The 25,707-nt window shown below is 50.3% G+C and overlaps 1 long non-coding RNA gene and 1 pseudogene across 2 annotated transcripts; one reads left to right on the forward strand and one right to left on the reverse strand.

Annotated features, from left to right (window-relative positions):
- Window positions 1-1,401: 1,401 nt before the first annotated feature.
- LOC144380262 (cell adhesion molecule CEACAM6-like) lies at window positions 1,402-20,567 on the forward strand (annotated as a pseudogene). The gene is made up of 12 exons (XR_013444270.1): window positions 1,402-2,609; window positions 6,672-6,859; window positions 7,664-8,023; window positions 11,599-11,877; window positions 12,251-12,505; window positions 15,011-15,289; window positions 16,254-16,374; window positions 17,352-17,404; window positions 17,728-17,759; window positions 18,198-18,239; window positions 18,326-18,427; window positions 18,506-20,567. The product of XR_013444270.1 is annotated as a cell adhesion molecule CEACAM6-like (transcript).
- LOC144380267 (uncharacterized) lies at window positions 8,882-12,024 on the reverse strand. Its single transcript, XR_013444281.1, has 2 exons — window positions 11,899-12,024; window positions 8,882-9,101 (listed from the first exon to the last, which is right to left on the reverse strand). It is a non-coding gene; the product is annotated as an uncharacterized LOC144380267 (long non-coding RNA).
- Window positions 20,568-25,707: the final 5,140 nt, after the last annotated feature.

The raw sequence follows: 25,707 nt of genomic DNA on the forward strand, positions 1-25,707 counted from the left end.
TACCTCTTCTATTTTTTGTTAAAGATTTTATTGATTTATTTATTTAAAATTTTATTGTTATGTTGATCACCAGATTTTATTTCTTTATTTGAGAGAGAGAATGGGAGAGAGAGCATGAGCAGGGGGAGGGGCAGAGAGAGAGGGAGAAGCGGGCTCCCCGCTGAGCAGGGAGCCCGATGTGGGACTCGATCCTCATGACCTGCGCTGAAGGCAGTTGCTTAACCATCTGAGCCACCCAGGCGCCCCCAATCTACCTCTTCTAAACTGAAGGATCAGTTGCTGCACCCTGCCCTTCGTACCCCCCAAAACAAACTGCAACACCGAGTGAGCCTCTTTGGATTTCGAGGCAACATGTTCCCCATTTAGGTGTGCTCCTCTGGCTCATTTACCAAGTGACCCAAACGCTGCTAGTTTTGAGTGCTGCCCAGAATAAGAGAAGGCTCTGCTGCAGGTCCCCCTCTGTGTGAACTGCTCTGCCATTTGGGCCACAGAGCCCAGCAGGTCCAGTGGTGCTGGAGCGGCCAGGCTTGGCGTCTGGACCCCTTGGAGCGGCCCACAGACGTGAATCACAGCGCAGGCCCCTTAGGCTTGTGAAGCAAAATCTTGCTATCCTCTCGCTAACTGCTCTCCTTTTGAGAAACAGCTTTTGGCCTGCCACCGGACCTTAGTACAGACTAAAGGCTTAACCACGGGCCACCCAGTTACCACGTGACTGAAGCGGTCTATGCACCGGGGAATAGGAAATATACCCAGAGCCTCTGGAGGTTACTGGACAGAGGCTCTGCACTGACACTAATTCCATCGTGGACTGGGTGACACACCAGGCCATAAAGCCAGGCATACACAGCAGCGCTCCCTCATCAAATGCAAGTGGGAAATGAGATGACCAAGCTTGGCCAGGCCTTGAAGGCACACGCGGCACGTGAAGAAATGGCCCAGGTGCCCACGCTCCCCACTCCTGCGACCCTGCCTTCTCTCTCCCAGCCACCCCTGTGGCCTCACGGCGAGTCGTCTATGATCAGTTGATGGAGGGAGAGAAACCTCGGGCCTGGTTTACAGATGGTTCTGCATGCCAGGCAGATACCACTCGACAGTGGACAGCTGCAGCATGACAGCCCCTTTCTGGAACATTCCTAACGGGCAGGGGCGAAGGGAAATCCTCTCGATGGGCAGAGCTTCAGGCAGTGCACCGGGTTGTTCCTTGTGCTTGGAAGGAGAAATGGCCTGATATGTGGTTGTATACCCACTGTGGCCAATGATCTGGCTACACGGTCAGGGACTTGGAAGGAACATGGTTGGAAAACTGGTGACAAGGAAGTCTGGGGAAAAGGTATGTGGATAGACCTTTTTAAACACTCACCATGCATGTTAGCATGGGAGGATTTTAATACTTAAGTGGATCCATGGCCTGTTCCGTGGTTATCACTCAGCCTCTTTCCCTAGCCAACCTGTCATTGCCCGGGGGCTCATGAGCAAAGTGGCCACGGCGGCGGGGCAGGTGGAGTTGATGCACAGGTTCGGCAACATGAACTTCTGCTCACCAAGGCCAACCTAGCTATGGCCACCACTGAGTGCTCCATCTGCCAGCTCAGAGACCAACGCTGGGCCCCCGATATGGCCCCATTCCCCAGGGTGACCAGACAGCTGCCTGCTGGCAGGTTGATGACACTGGACCATTTCCATCATGGAAGGAGCACTGTTTTGTTCTTACTGGATAGGCACTCACTCTGGATACGGATTTTCCTTCCCTACACACAAAGCTCCTGACAAAACGACCACCCACGGATTCATAGAATGCCTTATCGACTGTCACAGGGTCCCACACAGCACTGCTTCCGATCAAGGGACTCACTTCAGAGCAAATGAAATGCGGCAATGTGTGTGCTCACTCATCATACGATCCTGAAGCAGCTGTCCTGAGAGAAAAGTGGGATTGGCCCTTTGGACACTCAGGGACAGCACGAGCTAGGGTTGGGGTAGGAACTCCAGGAGGCTCTACATGCTCTGGGTCTGTGTCCAGTCTGTGCTGTTTCTCCCACAGCCAGGATTCTCACATCTAGGAATCGAGGGGTGGAAATGGGAATGACACCGCTCACTATACCCCTCACGATCCACTAGCAAAATGTCTGTTTCCCGTCCCTGCGACATTATGCGCTGCTGACCTAGAAGTGTTAGTTCCAAAGGGAGGAATATTTCTACCAGGAGACACGGTAATGATTCCATTGACGCATCACTCCAGGGCGTCCAGAAAGTGCAGCACCTGGACGAACGCCGATCTCAGCTTCACCTCTCTTCTGTCACAAATGACAGCTAGAGGGCCCAGAGATCGTGAGGGGCCAGCGACCACAGGAGCAGCTGCCTGGAGCAGAAGCAGGTGGGGCCACTGGCCGAGGCCAGCCACACAGGCCCAGAGAGAAGGTGCAGGACAGAAACCCCAGGGACAGGGAGCGGGGAGAGGAGAAACCCAGGCCTCAACGTGGGGGTCCTCCTAGGTGCCGGTGAGACCGTGAGTGTGAAGCCGTCTCAGCATTGTGAGGCCCAGGAGGCCCAGGTCCTGATGAACAGGAAGGAAGCAGCTCCCACCTCGCCTGGCCCAGGGACACAGAGAGGTGTGTGGTGCTGTGTGTTCCCAGGGTCAAGGACCCTGTGCTGATGCCAAGTCCCGGGAGTAAGAAGGAAACTTGACTTGTCCATCTTCCTCCTTCTGCCCCCCTGACACAGACCCTCCCCTCCTGACACGCCCAGGTCCCTGCTTCTCCTTCTTCTCCCCACAGACCCACCACCCAGCATTCCAGCCACACACACCACTGCTGCCCAGGGACACACACACTGTCACTTACCAGAGACAAACACATCAATATACATTCCTGGAAATCTGAGCTTGGTGACATTTTACTGAGGGAAGAGACAGGAACAATGTACTTACAGCAGCAGAGACTGGGACTCATAAAGCCGGAATATGATGGAGTATTAACATGATAATGCGATCCATGTGAAATGTCTACAGATTGATGTTGAATAAATGATGCAGAGAGGCTTGGCACCCTGACTCGGCCTTCTACACTTCCCTCCTTGTCCACCAGAGGGCGGCAGAGCTGCTCTACACCTGGGCGCCTTCCTCAGCACCCACAGCCCAGCAGGGTCTGACCCTCCCCAGCCTCACCCAGTCACCGTCCTCCTGGTTCTGCAGGCTCCCCACACTGGACCCCGTCAGCCCCTCCGGCCAGCCAGGCGTCTGCCCGCTGAGACTGGTCCCTCTATGGGCAGCTAGTCCCTCCACACCTCTGTCCTTAGAGGGCGAAAGTCTATTCTCGCTTCAGGTCTCAGCGATAAGGTCACTTTCTCAGGAGTGCTCCATGTGACCCCCCATCAGCTAAGACCCCCTGACATGCTCCGATGCACCAGGCACTTTCCCTTCCTGGCCCTTCTCTTGATTCTAAATGACTCCTCAGTGCCATGATTTCCTGACTGCCGGTGGCCCTGTTCCAAGGGAAACCCCATGCGTCCAGGGCCCACATCTGTCCTGTTCTCTGTGGAGCTCCCACGACCCAGCCCAGGCCCTGACAAGTCACAAATGCCCAGTAAATACTCCTTGAATGCATGAGGGAAACCACACAATGTCACCCCCATGTGATACCAGGGGTCCCCTGGATTTGGGGACGCTGGGGCTCTGTGTGTGGTGCCAACAGACTCAAGGCCAGGACACAGCAGAGGAGTAGGGAGAAGGGTCGTCCTCTAAGGGCGCTGGCACCAGCATGGGAGGGGGCCAGCACGTGCCCGAGGCTGTCCCTGTAAGCCTGTCGGGCCTTTCCACCTCCTAGATTCAGGAGGGATGACAGGGACCTCCTACAGTTAGAGGTCAGACCCCCATTCATTCCCAGAACACGGACACCCCCTCCCATCTCTGTCTGTGACTGACTTCTCTCCCCGGAGGGCCTGGGTGGGCAGCTGTGTCCTTCCTCTTCTCTCAGAGATCTGACCTGCCACAAAATCTGGATCACCACCCCAGGTGCAGTTACTACCAGGGGAGTTCAGAGCCCTACTCTGACCTCAAAAGACGTCAGGAGGTGACTCTTCATCCTGAGGGTCCCTGGTCTGTGAGGACACCTGCTATGTCTCCTTGAAGGTTTCTCAGCAGTCCAAGGAGTCCTGGGGAACAAGGGGGAAAGTCCTGGGCAGGCGGGACAGGAGAACCCAGCATTTGCCTGTGTTTCCCCTGGTCTGAGGGTCTCCTCCCCTTTCACAGAGGCAGCCCTGGGATCCCTCAGCTGAGTGTCTGGGTGAAGCCGCTCCAGCTCCTGGTTCCTGTGGGGAGACCTAGAGCAGAGGAGAAACAGGGACACAATGGATGCAATCCCACCAGTGCTGTGATGGGGAGACAGGGCATTGTAGTGTCCAGCCCCACAGGCCAGTACCTTTTCACCAAAGTCTCAAGAGACCCCTACTAGGTCATTCCTTGAAATCTTGAGGACAGAGAGCTCCTGCTGAGGGAGCACATCCCTCTGGGTGGACAATTCTCCTGACACAGGATCAGGAATCTTCTGGGCAGTGCCTGTCCTCTCCCTGGGCTCATGCTGCCCTGGGATGCAGTCAGGCAGTCTAGGACCCCCAGGGACCAGGACCCAGGCTGACCAGTCCCTCACCTCTGCCCACGACTCAGGACCCACTCACATCCTTGGGAGCCTGGTCAGCATCCCTGGTGCAGCCCCCAGAACCGCCTCCAGGGGGCGACATAGGGGCATGCAGACATTAAACCCTGAAGGACTTTATTTATTTTTTCCTTTTTTTTTAAATTTTTTTATTGTTATGTTAATCCCCATACATTACATCATTAGTTTTAGATATAGTGTTCCATGATTCACTGTTTGTGCATAACACCCAGTGCTCCATGCAGAACGTGCCCTCCTCAATACCCATCACCAGGCTAACCCATCCTCCCAACCCCCTCCCCTCTAGAACCCTCAGTTTGTTTTTCAGAGTCCATCGTCTCTCATGGTTCTTCTCCCCCTCCGATTTCCCCCCCTTCATTCTTCCCCTCCTGCTACATTCTTCTTCTTCTTTTTTTCTTTCTTAACATATATTGCATTATTTGTTTCAGAGGTACAGATCTGAGATTCAACAGTCTTGCACAATTCACAGCGCTTACCAGAGCACATACCCTCCCCAGTGTCCATCACCCAGTCACCCCATCCCTCCCACCCCACCCCCCACTTAAACCCTGAAGGACTTTAAAGCCTGAAGTTGGCTTGGGCTAAGGAGGTGGAGAAGGAGCCTGGTTTCCATCCCTTCTCCAACAGACCCTTCTGAATCCCTACCACGTGCCAGTTCTGTCCTGCCCGCTCTACCTGGAGCCCTAGGAGCTCCCTTATCTGTCAGGGGTCCCTGCACAGCTCCCCATTTCCTGTCTGGCACCACCCATGGGGGAGGTAGGGACACTACAGGAAAGTGCCCCAAGCAGAGGACACAGGCTGCTCAGGACTCTCAGGAGCACATCGACAGTCTCTGGGCCACAGTTCAGCCAACAGACCCTGAGGGAGGGTCTCCTCCAAACCTTCCTGGGGGTCCCAGCCACCCGACCTCCCACCACGTCCTCTCTTCCCAGGACACAAGAAACCCCCTTCCCACCTGGGAACTGAGCTCCTGAGACACCTGGTCCTGGGTCTCTGTCCCTGGAAGCAGAGGCTGGGCTGGGGACAACCAGGGAAGGGCCGTGGGTCCCTCACCAGTCATCACCCGGCCTGCCCTTTTCTCACCCCCAGGGTCATCTCTGGGACCTTGCTGCCAGGAGTCAGTCCAACCTCCCCACCTGTGAAAACACCGGGGAGACAGATGCCCAGTTGGGTTTCGCTGTCACAACAGAAATAATCCCCTGGATTTGGGGACCCTGGGGCTCTGTGTGTGGTGCCCACAGACTCAAGGCCAGGACTCAGCAGAGGAGTAGGGAGAAGGGCCATCCTGTAAGGGAACCGGGTCCCCCTCAGTCTGGCTATTCAGAGTGTGCTCCCCTTGGGCAGGACGATCAGCATCACCTGGGAGCTTGTTAGAGGCAGACTCTGGGGTCCACACCACACCTGCTGAGTCAGAATCTGCATTTTCACACGGTCTGCAGACCCTCCGTGGGCACAGGAGAGGGAGAGGTGGCCCCACCCCCACATCATGGGGTCTCAGCCTGGCTGGGCATCTGCTGAAACAGCATTTCTTGGTGTCACCTGGGCATCCACAGTCTTGATAAAGTTCCACAGGTGATTCCAGCGCACAGTGGGGGTGACATCCCTGTGACAAGGGTTCCTGAGGCAGCCCCCAGGCTCCTGCTCTGAAGGGAAAGCCACCCGGGGAGGAGAGAGGGCTGTGGGGGCGCTGACCCTGCACCTTGACCCGAGCTGTGGGGGTCACCGGACGCCAAAGCCACACGCTTGTGTTTGTCCAAACAAGGGCGTGTGCGCGCTCTCGCATATGGTGGGAAACCACAGCTGAAGACGGAGGGGCCTCAGCAGTTCCCAGGGAACCGCAATGAAGACAGAAATGAAAGGGGAAGAAGGGGACAAGGGAGTCAGGAGGGAGGGGAGAGGATGAGAGGAGAGAGGAGGGGAAGGGAGGGGAGGGGAGAGGCGGGGCCCTGGCAGAGACCCCGCCCCCGGCCCACGTGACCCCGCCCAGTCTCCTGCCCCCAGAGGCCGCTCAGCTCAGAGGGAGGGAGGAAGGCAGAGCTGACAGGACAGGACGGCAGTGCTCCTGAGCGGTTCTGGAGCAGAAGCTCTTCCCCCAGAGGGAGGGACGGACCGGGCAGCAGGCACCATGGAGCCCCCGTCGGCCCCTCCCCGAGGAGGACGCTTCCCCTGGCAGGAGGTCCTCCTGGCAGGTGAGAGGGATGATCCCCTGCGAGGGGGCGGGAGGATGGGAGAGAGAGGCTGGCTGGGGTCTCCCGGGGAGGACAGGGCTCTGAGAGGGGACAGGGGAGCAGGGCAGGACGGGGGAGCCGGCTCAGCAGCGGGAAAATCTCATGATCTGGAAGTGGGGAGCCAAGGGCTGTTTCCCAAGTTACTCATCACTGAGGACTGAATTCTGAAAACTGATAACAACCACCAGGGACCCTAATCGCTGCCCTTTCCCACCCAACCTGAGATCTTGACAGACAAACGCCAGACTTGGAGAGCCCTGGGGCCACATTCATTCAGCCCCGGGTATTTGCAGCCTGCCCCACCCCTGGGCTACAGCACAGATCAGAGGGGTCCCTGCCCTCCCCGAGCTCACTTCTATGGGGAGGAAGACAGACACGCAGAGACATCTAGAATGTGATGTCAGGTCCTGATAAGCACCAGGAAGGGAACAGAGCAGGGAAAGGTCACAATGTGAGACTGAGGGTCTTTAGAGGAGGCGCTCAGGGCAGGCCTCTCCCCAGGACCCCCTGAGTGGTAGCAGGGATCTGAGGGCAGGGAGGGAGTGAGCGACAGACATGTGAGGAAGAGGGTTGAAAACAGAGGAAATTAAGTTCAGAGGCGCTGAAGTAGTGTGGTCATGCCGCTGACCTTGACCAGCAGGAGACACACACTCACACACACACACCGAGGCTGGGGGATTAGGATCTGCTCTCTCTCCAGAACCCCAGCTTTCCCTCCCAACACATAGGTCCAAACACTGATCCGTCTCCTCTCTTACCTCCTAGTCTCACTCCTAACCTTCTGGAACCCGCCCACCACTGCCCGAGTCACGGTGGAATCGGTGCCGCCCAGTGTTGCTGAAGGGAAGGATGTTCTTCTGCGAGTCAACAATGCGCCTGGGGATCTTCTAGGCTATAGGTGGTTCAGAGGGCAAACTGTAGAGGCCAGCCATCAAATTGTATCATATGTAGTAGACAGAAATATAACTACCCCAGGGCCTGCACACAGCAGCAGAGAGACAATATACCCCAATGGATCCCTGCTGTTCCAGAACATCACCCTGAACGACACAGGACACTACACCGTACAAATCACAAAGAGAAATTTTCAAGCTGATGAAGGAACAGGACAGCTGCGCGTATTCCGTGAGTAATTCCTCTCTCACCTCTGGTGTTGGGTGCGGTGAATTCTACTTCACACAACAGGATTCACAGGCCTGGATTGTACCTCCATCCCCCTCTGCATTATGTCCCGTGTGGGGTTCGAGCATTAAGTGTGGGACACACACAGTGGAGACAAACTTCCTAAGATCCGAATTCCCTTCGTGGATTCCAGCCCCAGCACATTCGCTGCAAAGAGAAGGACCAGTCTGATGGGAATAACTCAGCAGAGGGAGACAGATTCAGTCCAACCCCTTGGGCTCCTTCCCATGACCATGACTCTGAGAAAGACCCTGCGGGGCTCAGTCAGGGCCAGGCATAAGGGGCCCCTGGGATCCTCTCCAGGGCTCAGCCCAGAAAGCCCCTGCCCAGATCCCTGACTCAGGGCTCCTGACTCCAGTGACGCTGGGGAGTCCGTGCCATATGTGGGTTTTGGCTTCCTGGCAGGGGGGACAGGGAGCAATGATTTCCTGGCTGCCTGAGTCCTGAGGTTCCTGAGCTGGTCAGCAGCCAGGGCTCGGCACCAAGAGCCACATCTGGGGAGGGGCAGAGCCTGGTCCTTCACCTGGTACTTGGGGTGGAAAGCAGAGATAGGCAAGGTCCCTGGGCCACTGTCTGACTGCCCTGGGGGATAGGAGACCCCGGAGGAAGGTCAGCACCCCCAGGGAGGAACAGAGGAGAGAAGATGCTCCTGGCAGCAAGTCCTGCACCAGGATTAGGCCCAGGGAGCCGTCTCTCATGGAGGCAAGTAACAGTTTATCTGGGCAGCTCCTCTATACCAAGCCTTAGGTCAGGTAATTGTGAAAGATTTAACGTTAATTACAGACAACACAGCAAGCTTGAGACCATTTACTTGATTTTATTTAAGGGAAACAGAGGCACAGGGCGATGCAGACATTGAATCAGAGTCACACAGGCAGATCACAATCCTACAAGGTCTGTCTGCAGGTACAGGCCTGTCTCTCCACCCAGGGGGCCTATCAGGCATCTATGGACCCTGAGACCAGCTGTTGGATCAGACCTTTCTTCTTAGGGATCCACAGCTCAAGGTAGATGTTCTGGTCTGGGAAGTGAGAGCAAATGGACAATTAATGTTTTTACTCAAGAACTAAATTCATCAACGACCAGAGTCAGTTGGGGAATGTCCAGGCCTCCCCTCAGGTGGCCAATCCACAGCTCCTGCATCGGACTTGGAATCACTTATTGTTTCCTGATGTGCTGATGGCATCCCACTGGAGTGTAAGGGAAAGGACTCTGCCCTCTCCTCCCGACTGCATACCCCTAACCGGCACAGGGCCCAACAACTCAATTGCTCTTCCATGAAGGAGGGAAGGAATGAATGAATGATTCCCAATCTCTTCAGAGTCTGGTCCCTGGATGCAGAATTCTAGGAGGTTCTAGCCACACCTGTTCCCTGTCCCTCCAGGGGCTGAGACCCATGTTCTATCCCTCTGACCACCAGCCCCTCAGGCCACTGCCAGAGAGTCTCATGAGGACTGTGGTGTTGCTCAGCCATGGGAGGATCCTGCCCCTGGGTCAACTGTGGGCTCTTAGTGCCCGGAGTCTTTGAAGTCACTTGTAACCCTCACTGCTCACAGCCTAGGACATTTCTGGCTCTCTTCTCCGTCCATGTCCCTCATCTTCCTCCTCCTCCTCCTTTCCAGCTGGGACTACCCCTGCTCTGCACAGCCTCCTTTACCCTTAAGCCTTGCCTGGATTCTTCGGCTAACACCTGTGGCCCGGCCCGCCCTCCCAGGCAACAGTAAAGGACACAGAAATCCGAGCAGCATCCTCTGCCGGGCTCCATCAGGAGCCAGTTTCCCCAGGTCACCAGGAGAGCGAGCTTTCACGGTGCCCTCATCCAGGGCCCTTTCCCTCCGTGACGCCATCAAGTGGAACACACCACATGACAAGGACATGTGACCCCTTGATCTACTCTCTACATGACTCCAGCAGGGAGTCAAAGGCAGAAGGGGCAGGTCTGCGGTCCCCAAAAGCTCATGGGCTCATCTCATGCCTTTTACTCCTGACTCACGTCCTCATCCTGGTGAGGCTCTCGTTCTTCCCAGTGGTTCCCCAGACCCTCCCACGGTGGGGCTGGCCAGACCCTGCGCCTTCTGACTGGTTCACTGCCTATTTCACACACATACATGGGTGCTATTGAGGACGCCTTTACCATAGGGTGGAACCCTCTCACATGGTGAGATCCACCAGTTCCTGTCCTTTCACTTAGATGCTGCCCAATTTGGGTAAATTGGATCAAACTTGTGTTTCCTGAGGTCAAAGGAAAGCCACATACAAGCATTGGGTTTCTTTCCATTCTGACTGTAGAAATTGGTGGCAGGGACTTTCTTTCCTAAATTTACTAACATAATGCATATCATTTCTACTAATTTGGTATCATTCCTCCCTTTATATAACAGAGGCACCTCAGACTTTCCCTCATCAATTCTGTTTCTTAACAGGATTCACTTGTCTTTCTCTACCCAGGGAGTCACTGATTTCAAACCCACTATAACGTCTTCCTTCATTCATCATGTGATCCTGGTTGGACTGCAGAACTTGGTCTACAACATATAGTGCTCCCTAGGGAGACATTCCTTCAGAAACGGGTCTTAGATTTTTCGGGTATTAATACTGAGTTTCACATAGAAACCATTTAATTTCTCAAATTTCTATCTCATAACTGTGTTTACAAATGGTCCATGAAGGCCAGGCACCCTCCCCCCACCCCTCCACTTCCCACCAGTCACCCCTTCTGCATTTGAAAACACCCACTTGTATTTCAGGAAAGACCAGCATGGTTCGCATTGGCCTCTGCAGTGGGAAAAGAGACTTTAAAGACTGAGGGCAGAGCACATAGTTCTCTGCCAAAGCCAGCCAGGCCCTGCCTGGATCATTTCTAGTCTTGACTCTGCTCTACCACTGTCTCAGGTCAGTCACCATGGAACACCTGAGCAGAACTGTCCTACTTCGTGACCCTGCAGCCTGAGTGCTGGACTGACCTCCAGGCTTGCCCCTGGTGTCCCCTGGTATTACTTCTGCTCAAATACCCACTTCCAGGCCATGCTGTCCAGTGTTCTCCAGGCTTATGAGCTCTGGGAAGGCCCATCATTGCCCATCTCCAGGACAACCCTGGAAACAAGGCCTCAAGGAGAACACCTGTAGGTTGACTGGTGTTAGGTCTGTGCAGTAGAAAGGACCTCAGCACCTACACTTTCCAGGTGTGGCCTCTGAGGTTGGTCAGACAGTCAGTTGGTCAGGGAAGAACCAGGAGAGGTCCAGGGTGCTCTCTGACTTTGTCCTGTGTCTTCCACAACCAAACCCTGATGCTTCTTTGACCTGAGAAGACTTGTGCTTGCTCTCAGACAGAGAGCAGGTGGCCTGTGTTCTCCGAGCGCTCAGATCCTCTTGCATTTGTCCTGAGCTACACAGACCTGCCTTATTCTTTGAAGGACTCAGGTTGGCTGAGAGGTGAGAGATGCCAACTCTGATTCAAGATGCCTGTGGAGGAATCACAGGTACCACTCAGGGCAATGTTCTTTCTGTTGTCTGCACAGCGGAGTTACCCAAACCCAACATCGCAAGCAACAACACCGACCCCGTGGAGAATGTGGATTCTGTTGTAATAACGTGTGAACCTCAGACTCAGGGCACAAGCTACCTGTGGTCAGTAAACAATGAGAGCCTCCCGGCCAGCACCAGGCTGCAGCTGTCGCTGGACAACAGGACTCTCACTATACACGGTGTCACAAGGAATGACACAGGACCCTATGAGTGTGAAACTCGGAACCCAGTGAGTGCCGGTCGTAGTGACCCATTCACCCTGAATGTTCTCTGTGAGTAACTTCCTTTCCTACCTGGCCCGGGCTGCCAGCCCAAATCCACATGCCGGGGGCCAGGCCACATCCATCCTTCTGGGGTCCGAGTCCATGACTCTCAGCTGGACCCCCAGGCTGGCCATGGCTTCTTGTCCCAGGCAAACCTGGGCAAGCCCAGCCTAAGCCAAGACTGGGAGGGGACAGGCTGCTTCTCCCTGAGAGGGGAAACAGGTGAATGTCTCAGACCCAGGCTCAGTGAACACAGGGGGCTTCGGACTTTTTAAAATGAGGTTGGGACCCAGCCTAGTGGGACACTGTGGCCCTAATACAGACCAGGAGCTTCCTCTTCCCTCAGATTACATCACCTGTGGCTTTATTCTGTTTGCTCCAGATGGCCCGGACGCCCCCACCATTTCCCCACCAGACTCCTATTACCATCCAGGGGCCAACCTCAGTCTCTCCTGACACGCAGCCTCTAACCCGCCCGCACAGTATTCTTGGTTTATCAATGGGAGGCCCCAGCCATTCACACAGGAGCTCTTTATCCCCAACATGACTGCAAATGATGGTGGATCATATACCTGCCTCGCCTATAACTCTGGCACTCGCCTCAGTAAGACCACAGTCAAGACTATCACAGTCTCTGGTAAGTGGATCCCTGGAGCATCTGCAGCGACGGCTGTGGTGAAGGTCTGTCTGGCTTTCAGCAAAGAGCCTAGAAGTAGTCATTTCCCATTTGCTCCCAAATCTGTCCCTGAACTCTCCCATTACATGTCTGCAGAGGCTTCCTCCCTGATTTCTCATGGCAGACCTTGGGTCCAGTCTGGAATGTGGGGAGGGGGGTTCTCAGCTCCAGAAAGCCCCATGCTTTGCAAATAGGGAAGAATAAAGGGTCCTCAGGTTCAAGTTGCTTTTTGTTGTGGAATTGCAGAAGTGCGTTATATATTCTGGATATTAATCTCTTACCGGATAGGATTTGCAAATGTTTCCTTCCAATCCATGGGTTGCCCTCACTTTTTTTTTTTTTTTTAGTGAACTTTAGTTGACACACAACGTGACATTAGTTTCCGGTGTACAACATAGTGATTGGACAACTCTATATGTTATGCTCTACTCAACACAATGGAGGTCCCATCTGACCCCATGCAGCCCCATTAAAATACCATTGACTGTATTTCCTGTGCTGTCCATTTCATCCCTATGTCCTGTTCATTCCAGACCTAGTGCTACCACTCTCCAGATTGTGTCTTTTGATGCACAGAAGTTTTCTATTTTGATGCAATCCAATTCATCTATTTTTTTCTTTTGTTGTCTCTGCTTTGGGTGTCATATCTAAGAAATCATTGGGAAATCCAGTTTCAATAAGTGTTTGCATTACGTTTTCTTCTAAGGCTTTTATAGTTTTGACTCTTATGTTTAGATGTTTGGTCTATTTTGCATTAACATTTGTACACGATGTACAAAGGTGTACATGGTGGAAGGTCAGGTCCAACTTCATTCATTTGCGTGGACATCCAGTGTTCCCAACACCATTTGTTGAATAGACTTTTTTCTCCATTGAATGGTCATGACAACCTTCTTGAAAATCATTCAACCACATATGCCAGTGTTTGTTTCCGGGGTGCCTATCCTATTTCGTTGGTCTCTATGTCTGTCTTTATACCAGATCCCCATTATTATTGGTTAATGTAGCTTTGCAGTTAGGAAGTAGGAGTCCTCCAACTTTGTTCTTTTTCAAAATTAGTATTTGAGGCCCCTGAGATTCCAGGGAGGCATCGGGCTGGCTCAGTTGGTGGAACATGCGACTCTTGACCTCAGGGTTGTAGGTTTGTGCCCCATGTTGGATGCAGAGATTACTTTAAAATAAAATCTTAAAAAAAATTGATAGGGATTACATTGAATCTGTGGATCTCTTTGGGTAGCCTTGTCATCTTACCAATATGAAGTTTCATCACCATGAACATGGGATGTCTTTCCATTTATTTGTGTCCTCTGTAATTTCTTTCAGCAATGTTTTATCGATTTTCATGTACAGTCTGTTGACTCATTAATTAGTTCCTAAGATTTTGTTCTCTTTTTTCCTAAGTATTTTATTCTTTTTAATGTTATTGTAAGTGGAATTGTTTTCTTAAACACAGTGATTTTTGTATGTTGATTTTTGTATCCTACAACTTTGTTGAATTCTTAATTAGCTCAACAGTTTGTGTGTGTGAGGGGGGATCATTAGGGTTTTGTACATAAAATTTCATGTCATCTGCAAAGAGACATAATTGTACTTACTCCTTTCCAATTTGATTGCATTCTCTGTTTTTTTTCCTCCTAATTATTTTTGCCTGGACTTCTGTACTGTGTTGAACACCGGTGCTGAGAGTGGCGTGTTTATCTTCTACTTTCAGTGTTTCACCATGGAGTGTGACGCTAGCTGTGGCTGTTGCACGTAAGGCCTTTATTATGTTCAGTGGTTTCCTTCTATTTGTAAGGGAGCCAATACTCTGTACACAGTAACCACCACTCGACAGAAGTTTTTCACCAGGAGAGTCAATCCACAGATCTGGAAGTAAAAGTCTTCTTCAGAGTGAGAAGTCCTGTACATTAAAAACTCCTGATTCCTAAGGTTGTGAAGACGGTGCAGGTGGCTTTTATTCCCTAGTAAATTGTAACTATGTAAATGCCTTCCCTACTTTACATGAAGCTGCTTTGGACACAGAGATAGAAGGGCTGCGAGTCCTCCTCCCCCAATATACATGGAAAGGTATATAAGGAATGAGGCATGATCTTTTAAAGTCACAAAAGTTCAAGAAAACAGTCACACAGAAGTCCATGGGAATAAAAAATTCCACCTGATGATGAGGATGAGGGACATGTGGGCTTAGAAGAGGTTCCTGGTGCTAATGCTACAGAGATGTCCGGGCAGAGCAGACACAGGACTGAGGGCCAGAAGGGAGCTTGAGGGTCAGAGGGGGAGGTACAGCCCTCTCCTTACAGATCGTCACCTGAACAAAGACACTCATCCTTCTGCAGGCAGCAGGGCCATCCTCTGGGGCACCTTTACAGAGCTCGCTGGGGCCCTCGGAGTGGCTGGCATCTCAGAGGAAGGAGTGTGACCCAAGGCCCCAGGACCATTCTCATTCCATCACCTGTTTCCTCACAGAGCCAGTGGCCCGGCCCTCTCTCCATGCCAGCAACACCACAGTCACAGGAAATAAGGACTCTGTGGTCCTGACCCGCTCCACAAATAACACTGGGGTCTCCATCCACTGGTTCTTCAATGGCCAGGGTCTAAAGCTCATGGAGAGAATGAAGCTGTCCCAGGACAACAGCACCCTCACCATATGCCCTGTCAGGAGAGAGAATGCTGGGAATTTTCAGTGTGAGGTCTCCAACCCAGTCAGTTCTGGCAAAAGTGACCCCATCAGGCTGGATATGAGCTGTGAGTGACCCTCGACCTCTCCCTCTTCCCTGTATATTTTACTGGCAGGGGGTGTGCAATGGATGCAGGCCTGGAGGAGGTAGGAGCCACCTTCACCTTCAGAGCCTCTAGGGCAATGTGGATAAAATCCCGGAATTAGACTAATCGTGTTAGCATCTTGGTTCTGATATGTACCAGCTATTGGAAGTTGGGCAAGATGCTCTACCTCCTGAGCCTCAGTCTCCTCATCTGTAAAACTGGAAAGAACAGCTGGGTCTTAGGGCTGTTGTGAGGGTTGTTAATATGAGTTCATGAGATGAAATCCTGAGACGGCATCATACACAGATTCAGGCTCAATCAAATTTAGCAGCTATTGTCCTTTTGATACTAATGTTTTTGTTACTAGCTATGTGTCGGGGATTTGGGATTAAGTGTTGTCTGATTACGTTCCAGCTCGGTGACCTGCACTGATTTACTGAAGCCCTTTACACACTCAGATGCTCATTTTGCACAGTGGGGATGACACCTGGCCCCCTCATTGACAGGGAAGCAGCAGATGAGATAAACATAAAGTATTTCCCACGTGCCTGGCACAGGGCCGACCTCAAAAGCAGTCAGCTAATGCTATTCTCTTTAATTAGTGTTGAGTGAACAGGTAAGGGCCTCCCTCTAAGAACATTGATAGAAAGGGAAAGGAAGACCCAGGGGAAGAGGCATAATGTGAGAGGAAAATGATGAGAACCCTGGCACTGGCCCCGGGGTGAGGGGACAATGTGAAGAATGAAGCAAGTCCAGGTTTTCACCATGAGGAACAGAAATGATGCAGCGGTCAAGGGGGTGGGGACATTGTGGTGAGAAAACACACACCACCCAGACCTCACTGGCCTTTCCTTCCTCCCTAACCAGGCCCTTCCCCCACGGCCCCTCCTGGCTTCCCCAGATTTGACTTGAGACTCATTCCCCTCCCTTTTTCTTCTTATTTCAGATGAAAGAAGCACCACAGGCCTCCCTGTGGGGTTCATCATTGGCATTGCAGTCGGGGTCCTGGTCGGACTGGCACTGGCGGCCGCCCTGGGTTGTCTCCTGTTCCACACAAGGACTGGAAGGTACGATGGCATTTCCCAGAAGCTGATCCTGTCCCCCAGCTGACCCCTGGCCAACAGGGGACCCCATCCTGACCTAGGATTCTGGGCTGGCTCTTCCAGGCCTCCCAACTGCCCCCTGGATTTTCCCTCTTATTCCATCTGGCTCCTTCCTCACCAGCTGCTGACCAGGGTGCTTCTTTCCAAGCTTCCTCGGTTTTAAATTAGGGACAACTAGGGAACAGCCCCTCAGGGTTGTCTGCATTCATGTGGCAAACCTACAGCTGTGCTCATAGGACTAAGTACTCAGTAAACAGCACCTCCCGTGGTTTATTTAAGTCCACACGCCCTGTGAGGGGGCGTTGCAGCCTCAGGATCTGAGGCTGGTCCTGGTCAGGGTCACGCAAAGGAGAGTGGAAGATCCTGACAGGCCGGGTGGGATCATCCTCCAAATGGCAGATGTGTGAACCACAGTCCCTGTTGTGTGAGAGCAGAAAACCTGGGTTCGGCCAGGTGGACGTCCTGGGATGTCCTTTATGCCTCTTGTCCAGGCAGATGGAGATAGAGGATGGGCTGCTCTGACATTTCAGCATCTCCTGGCCTGAGGGGACAAGGGTCTGGCCACAGTTGGGGCACCACATTCAGGGATCCAGCATACCTGGGGCTCCCCAACTGTCATGCACACATAGCTGCAGGCTTGACCCTTCCACTCAGACAAGGCCTCATGTTTGATTCCTTTCCTGGGTCCTTGATCCCTTTTCAGGACACTTTCTCCTAGAAGTCCATCAGCTTGTGGGTCTTCCCTTGTGAGCCCAGGACAGAAGTGCTCCAAAGACCTTTCCTAATCCCCTCTCCTGGGCCTGTCCTCTGCTGAACAGCACTGGTGGAGAGAGGGGGTCTCTAACCCCTGCCTGGAATGAGGATCCTGCTTGTCCCCTGCTCTCACACCAAAGCTGTGACGTCTCCCTGCACCCCTCACATGTAAGCCTGATCTTTCCTAGGGCCAGTGGCTGGTGTGATCTCAGAGAGCTCTGTCGCCCAGCATCCACCCCCCGTGAGTATAGCTTCAGCACGGGTGGGACCTGGAGCCCCGTAGTCCTGCCCCAGTGTCCACTCCTGCCAGTCACTCCCCAGGGCCTCTGACCCTTTCTCTGTGGCTTCAGCTCAGGGGACCTCAACTGGCCATAGTTCCTGACTTGTAGAATCTAGATCATACGTCAGCACCTTACCGTCACTGGGCCCTAAAATGCCAGTGGGTCTTTCCGTGGGAGGTGCTCCTGCTTCCCTGTTCTCTGAGAGCTGAGGACCTGTCCCCTCCTGGAGGGTGGCCCCAAGCTTCTTCACAGCCCTGGTGCTAACTCCTGTCTCTGTCCCCAGGCCATGGTCCAGCCAGCCACTCCGCATCCCCGGTAAGCCCGCCCCCTCCACCACTCTTTCCACTGGGTCCGGGCTGTGCAGACTAAAGGTGGGCAACGAGCCAATTCAGCAGCACAGAGCAGACCTTGCTTCCCCCAGAGTAGCCAGGACAAGGCAAGCCCTGTTCTGGCCAGGAGTGGACCCTCTTCAGGGGCAGGACCACCCCCCAGCATGTCCTGAGTTGTCCCTGCTCCCCTGAGCTGGCCAAAGGAGAACCCTGGAGTCCAGCCAGGGGTAGGGTGGGCACTGGGAGCACCAGCCAGGGGTCCTGGGCTAACAGGAATGGGGCAGGGGGTGCAGTGGGCAGTGGTCAGGGACTGGAGTATGGGTCACCAGGCTTGGAGAAGGCATTTCAAGAGGCAGAACCAGTCTCTCCCGTAGAGAAATGACCCTCCCTCTCTGACTACCAACACCCATTCTCTCCTGTTTAGGACTCCCTGCCCAGCCCCACCACAGCCACTCCCATCTACCAGGTGAGTGTGGGCAATGACTGCTCTGGTCCCCGAAGCCCAAGGGGGCCGAAGATCTGCGCCCATCCTGCCCCTGGCTGTGTTTTCAGGTTCAGGAAGCAAGACAGCAAGGGGGACAGGGCATTGTGAGAGGAAGGAGGGGCCCCGGGCAGACACCTGCCACACAGCGAGGCTCCCAGAGAGCAGCCCAGGTGGGCCTAGAACCTGAAAGTCACCCAGATATGTTCTAAGAAGGTGACAGGGGCTCAGAGGCTCTTCTTCTTTTACAGGAATTACGACACCCCGACACAAACATTTACTGCCAGATCAACCACAAAGCAGAAATGGCTTCTTAGTTTCCCCTGGGTACTGCTCCTTCCAGGGCCCTCCTGAGACCCCAGACTCTAGGTGGAGTCAGGAGCTGCAGCCTGAGCCAGAAAACCGGCTCTAAGCCCTGAATATATTCAGGGACAAGGACCCAGGGTTGGGTCCCTCCTGATTTCTGGAGACCCCTACAGGCTGCCCTGAACCCAGGACAAAGGCCCCCATTTCCCAGGAAGTGGGGGTTCCCGGGAAAAGTGTCCTGACCCCTGACCCACCGGGGATGATCTGAGAGGATCTGAATAAAGAGGATTCATCCCCTGCTTGGCCCTTTTTTTGGTGAATGGTAATTTCTCTTAGCAGAAATTTCCCCAGGGGCACCTGGCTGGCTCAGTCAGTAGAGCATGCAACTCTTTTTTTGTTTGTTTTTTAAGGTTTTATTTATTTACTTGAGAGAGAGAGAGAGAGAGATCACGAGCAGGGGAGAGGGGCAAAGGGAGAGGGAAAAGCAGACTCCCCACTGAGCAGGAAGCTGGACGTAGGGCTCCATCCATGGACCCCAGGACCATGTCCTGAGCCGAAGTCAGACGCTTAACCAAATGAGCCACCCAGGCACCCCGAGCATGCAACTCTTGATCTTGGGGTCATGAATTTGAGCCCCATGTGTGGCATAGAGTTTACTTAAAAAATAATAATAATAAATGTAAAAAAAAAGAGAAAAGAAATTCACCTGAAACTCTGGGTCTCTTCTCTCCTGGGTCACATAGGGAAATGTTACCTCTGAGTTGACCAAGCCCCCATCTCTTGTCCCCCAGGATAGAGGAAGGGGTGAGTGGTGTGGGCATGGTGGGACCACGCTAACTAGAACACCAGAGCTGTGGCCAAACCATGAGAGAACTCAGCAGTCCTCACACTGCTCAGGGACCAAAGCTATAGACACTCCCAGTGTTTATAAATGTGGTTTGGGTGTCGGGAGCACAGAACATGGGGCCTCTGATGACCACGTGAAGATGAGCTAGGAAGGAGTAGCTGTGGGCAGCAAACATAAACCACAGAGAAGGATGAACTGGGCATCTTTTCCCTTGGCTATTCTTTAATAGTAGGTCAGCTGGCAACAAATTTTCATATTCTTCCTTCGTCAGAAAATTTCCTTATTTCCCCTTTCCTCCTGAGGATCATTTTGCCAGATACAGGATTTGTAGTCGATTTGAAAAACCTGCCTCTTCCTTCTGGCCTCCATGCTGTCAGATACAAAACCTACCGTCACTTACTTAAATCAGTGTTCCTTAATAAGCAATGGGTTGTTTCTCTGGCTCTTTTTATTTATTTATTTTTAAAGATTTTATTTATTTACTTGAGAGAGACAGAGTGAGAGAGCAAAAGCCAGGGGGAAAGGCAGAGGGAGAAGCAACCTCCCTGCTGAGCAGGGAGCCTAAAGCAGGGCTTGATCCCGGGACCCTGGGATCATGACCTGAGCCGAAGGCAGACGCTTAACGACTGAGCCATCCAGGCGCCCCTCTCTGGCTCTTTCTAAAGACTTTTTTCCTCTTGTCTTTAGTTTTCACAAGTTTGCCATGTGCCTTAGCGTGAGTGCTTATCGTGTTCGGGGTTCACTCAGCTTCTTGGACCATTATTTCTTCAGACACTTTTTTCGGTCCATATTTTTTTTCCTACTTCTGGTATCCAGTGGCACCAATGTTAGATCCTTTCTTTCTTTCCTTTTTTTTTTTTTTTAAAGATTTATTTATTTATTTGAGAGAGAGAAACAGAGTGTGCTCATGAGCAGGGGGAGGAGCAGAGGGAGAGGGAGGGAGAGAATCCTCAAGCAGACTCCCCGCTGAGTGCCAAGAGACCACAAGTCAAGGAGTACTGGCAGACTCCAGGAACTGGAGAAGGCAAGAAAATTGATCCACCCCCAGAACCTCCAGAAAGGAATGTGGCCCCGCCGATATCTTTATTTTAGCCCAGTAAAACCCATGTTGGACTTCTGACCTCCAGAAATGTAAGGGAATAAATGTCTGCTGCTTTTAAGCCACCGTCTTTGTGGTAATTTGTTACAGCAGTAATAGGAATCTAATACAGACTGCATATTAGATTATATTGTTGTATGAATATCAAATTGGGGGAGCTTGATCATCGTACTGTGGGTATATAGGAGAAAATCTCGGTTCTGGTGAGATACGGGCTGAAGTAGTTTGGGTGAAGTATTAGGATACCTATAACTTCCAAGTGATACATCAAAAAATCATATATATATATATATACATATATATATATATATAATGAAAAAGATTTGTGTGCATGCACATGCATAGATCTACATCTACACAGTAGAATACAAATGTGACATTGGTAAATAAGCATGAAAGGTATATGGGAGTTCCCTCTAATAGTCTTGCAACTTTTCTCTAAGTTTGACTTTTTTTTTATTGGGGGGTGGGGCCTTATGTTTTAGAAGCACACACAAAAGTGTTTAGAAACAATAGTATATGATTTCTAATATTTAATCCGGTCGGTGGAGGAGTAGAAGGGAGATAGATACAACAAGGTTCATCATGAGTTGATACTTTGAGCTGGAGATGGGTACTTGAGGGTTCACAGGACCATTCTCTCTAGTATAACGAACTAGAATCCGCTTGTCCATGTTTGTATACAAACTCTCTTTGTATACATTTAAAATTTTCCATATGAAAAGATTTCAAGGAAAGAGAAAAAAATTTCCAGCTGAGAAGTTTTATCAGTGAGTTCCACAGAACCTTCAACACAGATCATCTCAAAATTATACAAATTCATCCACCGAAGAGCGAGACACTATGCCCCCAACTGACTCTGGGCTTAGTATAACCTTTAAACTGAAATAGGAACAACAACAAAAGTACAAAAAGAGGAAAATATCAGGCCAATCATACTCATGAACAGAGAGACAAAAATGTTAATCACGATATTCTCAAACCAGTTCCAACAGTATATACAATAAGATAGTACACCGTGACTCAATTCCAATTGTCCCAGGAAAGCAAAGGTTCAATATTAGAAATTTATAAATGGGCGGGGCATCTGTGTGGCTTGGTCGTTTAAGCGGCTGGCTCTTGATTTTGGCTCAGGTCATGATCTCAGGGTCCTGGGATTGATCCCCGTGTCGGGCTCCGTGCTCAGTGTGCAGTCGGCTTGAGGATTTCTGTCCCTTTCCCCCTGCTCCTCCTCCTCCTCAAATAAATTAATTAATTTTTTTAAAAAAATTTATAAATGGAAGAGGGTAAGAATTTCTAGAGTACCATAATGTTCTGTTTCCTGATCTAGCTGCTAGATACATAGGTGTGTTCAATTTTTGAAAATTCAGTAAGCAAAACACTTCATTCTGTAACAGTCCTCCTACCCCCGTCAACTTTTTTCATGATATAGACTCTTTGAAAAGACCAGACCAGACATTTTGTCTTGTAGAATGCCCACATTCTGACTTTGTTTCCTTATGGTGTCATTTCACTTGCTTCTCTAAACCCTGTATTTCCTATAAATTGGAAAATGAATCTCAAAGCTGAAATAGATTCAGGTTCTATTTTTTTGGCAAGAATGCTTCCTGGGTTTCCTATTGCATCATATTAGGAGGGACATCCTAACTACTTGTCTAGACCTTATGCCAATATAACTATTTTCAGACATAAAAATTGATCAGCGGGCATTTTTTTAGGTTTTTCTTTACATTCCAGTTAGTTGGGGTGCCTGGGTGGCTCAGGCGGTTGGGTCCTGATCTCAGGGTCGTGGGATCAAGTCCCGTGTAGGGCTCTGTGCTCAGTGGGGAGTCTGCTGGAGATCCTCTCCCTCTGCCCCTCCCCCCTCGCTCTCTCGCAACAAAACAAAACAAATAAGTCTTTATAATTTAAAAAATAAAATAAATTCCAGTTAGTTAACATGCAGTGTAGTATTAGTCTTAGGTGTACAATATACTGCTTCAACACTTCCATACAACACCTGGGGCTCATCACAACCAGTGCCCTCCTTAATCCCCATCTCCTATTTCACTCATTCCCCCACTCACCTCCCCTCTGGCAACCATCAGCTTGTTCTCATAGTTGAGTCTGTTTCTTGGTTTGCCTCTCTTTCTCTCTCTTTTCCCCCTATTCTAATTTGGTTTGTTTCTTAAATTCCACATGCCTGAAATCATATGGTATTTCTCTTTCCCTGACTGATGTAGTTCACTTAGCATAACACACTCTAGCTCCACCCACATTGTTGCAAATGAAAAGGTTTCATTCTTTCTTTGTGGCTGAGAAATATTCCATTGTATATATACACCACATCATCTTTATCCATTTATCAACTGATGGACATTTGAGCTGTTTCCATAGTTTGGCTATTGTAAATAATGTTGCTATAAACATCGGGGTGTGTGTATCCCTTTGTATTAGGACTTTTGTATCCTTTGGGTAAATACCTAGGAGAGCACTTCCTGGATCACTGGGTAGTTTTACTCTTAACTTTTGGGGAACCTTTCTACTGTGTTCCAGAGTGGCTGCCCCAGTTTACATTCCCACCAACATGCAGGAGTGTTCTCCTTTCTAATCAGTGGGCATTTTTTTGTGCAAAGACAAATTTGTATACAGAAATTACAAGATTAGAAAACTATCTACCATGCTGGTCCTCAGCAGAAGGAAAGCTGTCTATGGCAAGCCCACAGCTAACGTCATACTCAGTGGTGAAAGGCTGAAAGCTTCTCTATTAGAATCAGAAACATGACAAGGGTGCTCATCCTCACCACTTCTATTCAGCATAGTACTGAGAGTCTTAGAGCAATTACGCAAGAAAAAGAAATAAAAGGCATTCATGCCAGAAAAGAAGTAAAATTCTCCTTGTTTGTAAATGACATGATCTTATATAAAGAAACTCCAAAGGCTCCATGAAAAACTGTCAGAACTAATAAATTTAAGGAAGCTGGAGGATGCGGGGCACCTGGGTGGCTCAGTCGGTTAAGCATCTGTCTGCCTTCGGCTCAGGTCATGATCCCGGGGTCCTGGGATCAAGCCCCGCATCAGGCTCCCTACTTGGCGGGGGGCCTGCTCTCCCTCTCCCTCTACTGTTCCCCCTGTTTGTGTTCTCTCTGTCAAATAAATAAATAAAATCTTAAAAAAAAAAAAAAAGGAAGCTGGAGGATGCAAAATCAATCTACAGAAATCAGTGCATTTCTATCCACTAACAAAGAACCTATGGCAAACTACCTGGAAAACAAATAAAAGGTTCCCATTTCCCATGGCATCAGAAAGAATGAAATGCTTTGCCCTGGCGGGGCCCTGAGGGGTGGAAGCAGGCACCGGGGAGGCAGGGAGTAGTCCAGTCTGTAGGGTCAGAGGCAAGGGAACTCTGCTCTGCGGGCACCAAAATGCTGCTTGGGAGGCAACCCCCAGCCCCACAGACTATGGGTCAAGGAATAAGCAGAGTCCACTCAACCAGAAGAGAAGCAAAGATAAAGCACGATGGCTTCAGTGTCTAATGGGAAGCAAGACCCAGGTCCCCATTTGCCACCAAGAAAGCAGAGCCTGTAGTTTTGGAGTACTGCCCAAAGATGCACTTGCTGGTGTCTTGGCGTTCGGCTTTGCAAATGCCATAGCTAGGAGAATGCCAGAGTAAATTCCATTCCTTGGAAGATCTGCTCTTTTTTGGCCTAGGAAATAGCAGGAATGGCTGCTTATGTGTGAAGAATGCAAAATAAAGGATGCATTGAATGAAAACGGACATTCACAGCCTTCACCTTCCTAAACTCTGTATCTATTAAAGTTTCCTACACCTCTGAATTTGTACACATTTAAAATTTCAAGTGTTGGGGCGCCTGGGTGGCTCAGTCGTTAAGTGTCTGCCTTCGGCTCAGGTCATGATCCCAGTGTCCTGGGATTGAGCCCCGCATCGGGCTCCCTGATCAGCGGGAAGCCTGCTTCTCCCTCTCGCACTCCCCCTGCTTGTGTTCCCTCTCTCACTGTGTCTCTCTCTGTCAAATAAATAAATAAAATCTTTAAAAAATAATAATAAATAAAAATAAATAAAAAATCTTCATGGCCATAAACTCACAATTTAGACAAAACTGACAATGTTCCTAGTAAAATTAGAAATAACATAAACTAACTCATTAAGAAATAGGAAATCTGACCTGTACTATAACTATTAAAGGAAATTTAGTTAATAGTTAAAGTGTTTTTACACACACACATACACACTCGTGCACACTCACAGAAAACACAGACGGCTTTAGAATGAATATGAAGGGGGGCGTCTGGGCGGCTCAGTCGGTTAAGCGTCTGCCTTCGGCTCAGGTCATGATCCCGGGGTCCTGGGATCGAGCCCTACGTCTGGCTCCCTGCATGGTGGGGAGCCTGTTTCTCCCTCTGCCTGCCGCTCCCCCTGCTTGTGATCTCTCTCTCTCTCTCTGACAAATAAATAAATCAAATCTTTAGAAACAATAAAATAAAATGAATATGAATATCTCTATGGAGGAAAAATAGGAACCCTAACTCACACCATGCAATCTTTTAGAAATCGATTTAAATTTATTAAAATTAGAATTTCTGGTCTTCAAAAGACACCCAATTCTCTCTCCCTCTCTCTTTCATACATATACAAGCTACATATGTGTGTGTGTGTGTCTATATGATGAAGCCATATCCAAAGTGCATTACAGAATCTTCCAAAAGCAATAAAAGACTGACAATCCAATTGTTTAAGATGGCTAATAACTCTAAGAGACACTGAACAGTAGAACATGTGAAAATAGCCAACAAGCATATGAAAAGCTGCATTTGCTTTATTGTTTATTTGGGAAGCACACAGTAGAACCATTATGAACTATCATGTCAGCCACACGAGAATAGCCGAAATTAAAAGACTGACAATACCAAGAGTTGGAACATCAGAAAGTGTAAACACTGCTGGTGGGGTTAAAGATTGGTTCAACTATCTGGCAGGAGAATCTAAAATTTCTATCTATTTTAGAAGATGTTCCAGCAAATACAATGGTATCTGCCCCCGAGGAAATGAGTTAGATACATTAGAACTGCAACACACATGGTTAAGAATATTCATATCAGTATTATTCAGAAGAGCCAAAGAGTAGAGGAATCCAAATGTCCAACAGTACAATGGGCAAATACTGTGATGTATTCAAGCAATATTAAGCAACATGAAAAAG

Source organism: Halichoerus grypus, chromosome 15 (genome assembly GCF_964656455.1).
Source record: "Halichoerus grypus chromosome 15, mHalGry1.hap1.1, whole genome shotgun sequence".
Lineage (NCBI taxonomy): Eukaryota > Metazoa > Chordata > Mammalia > Carnivora > Phocidae > Halichoerus > Halichoerus grypus.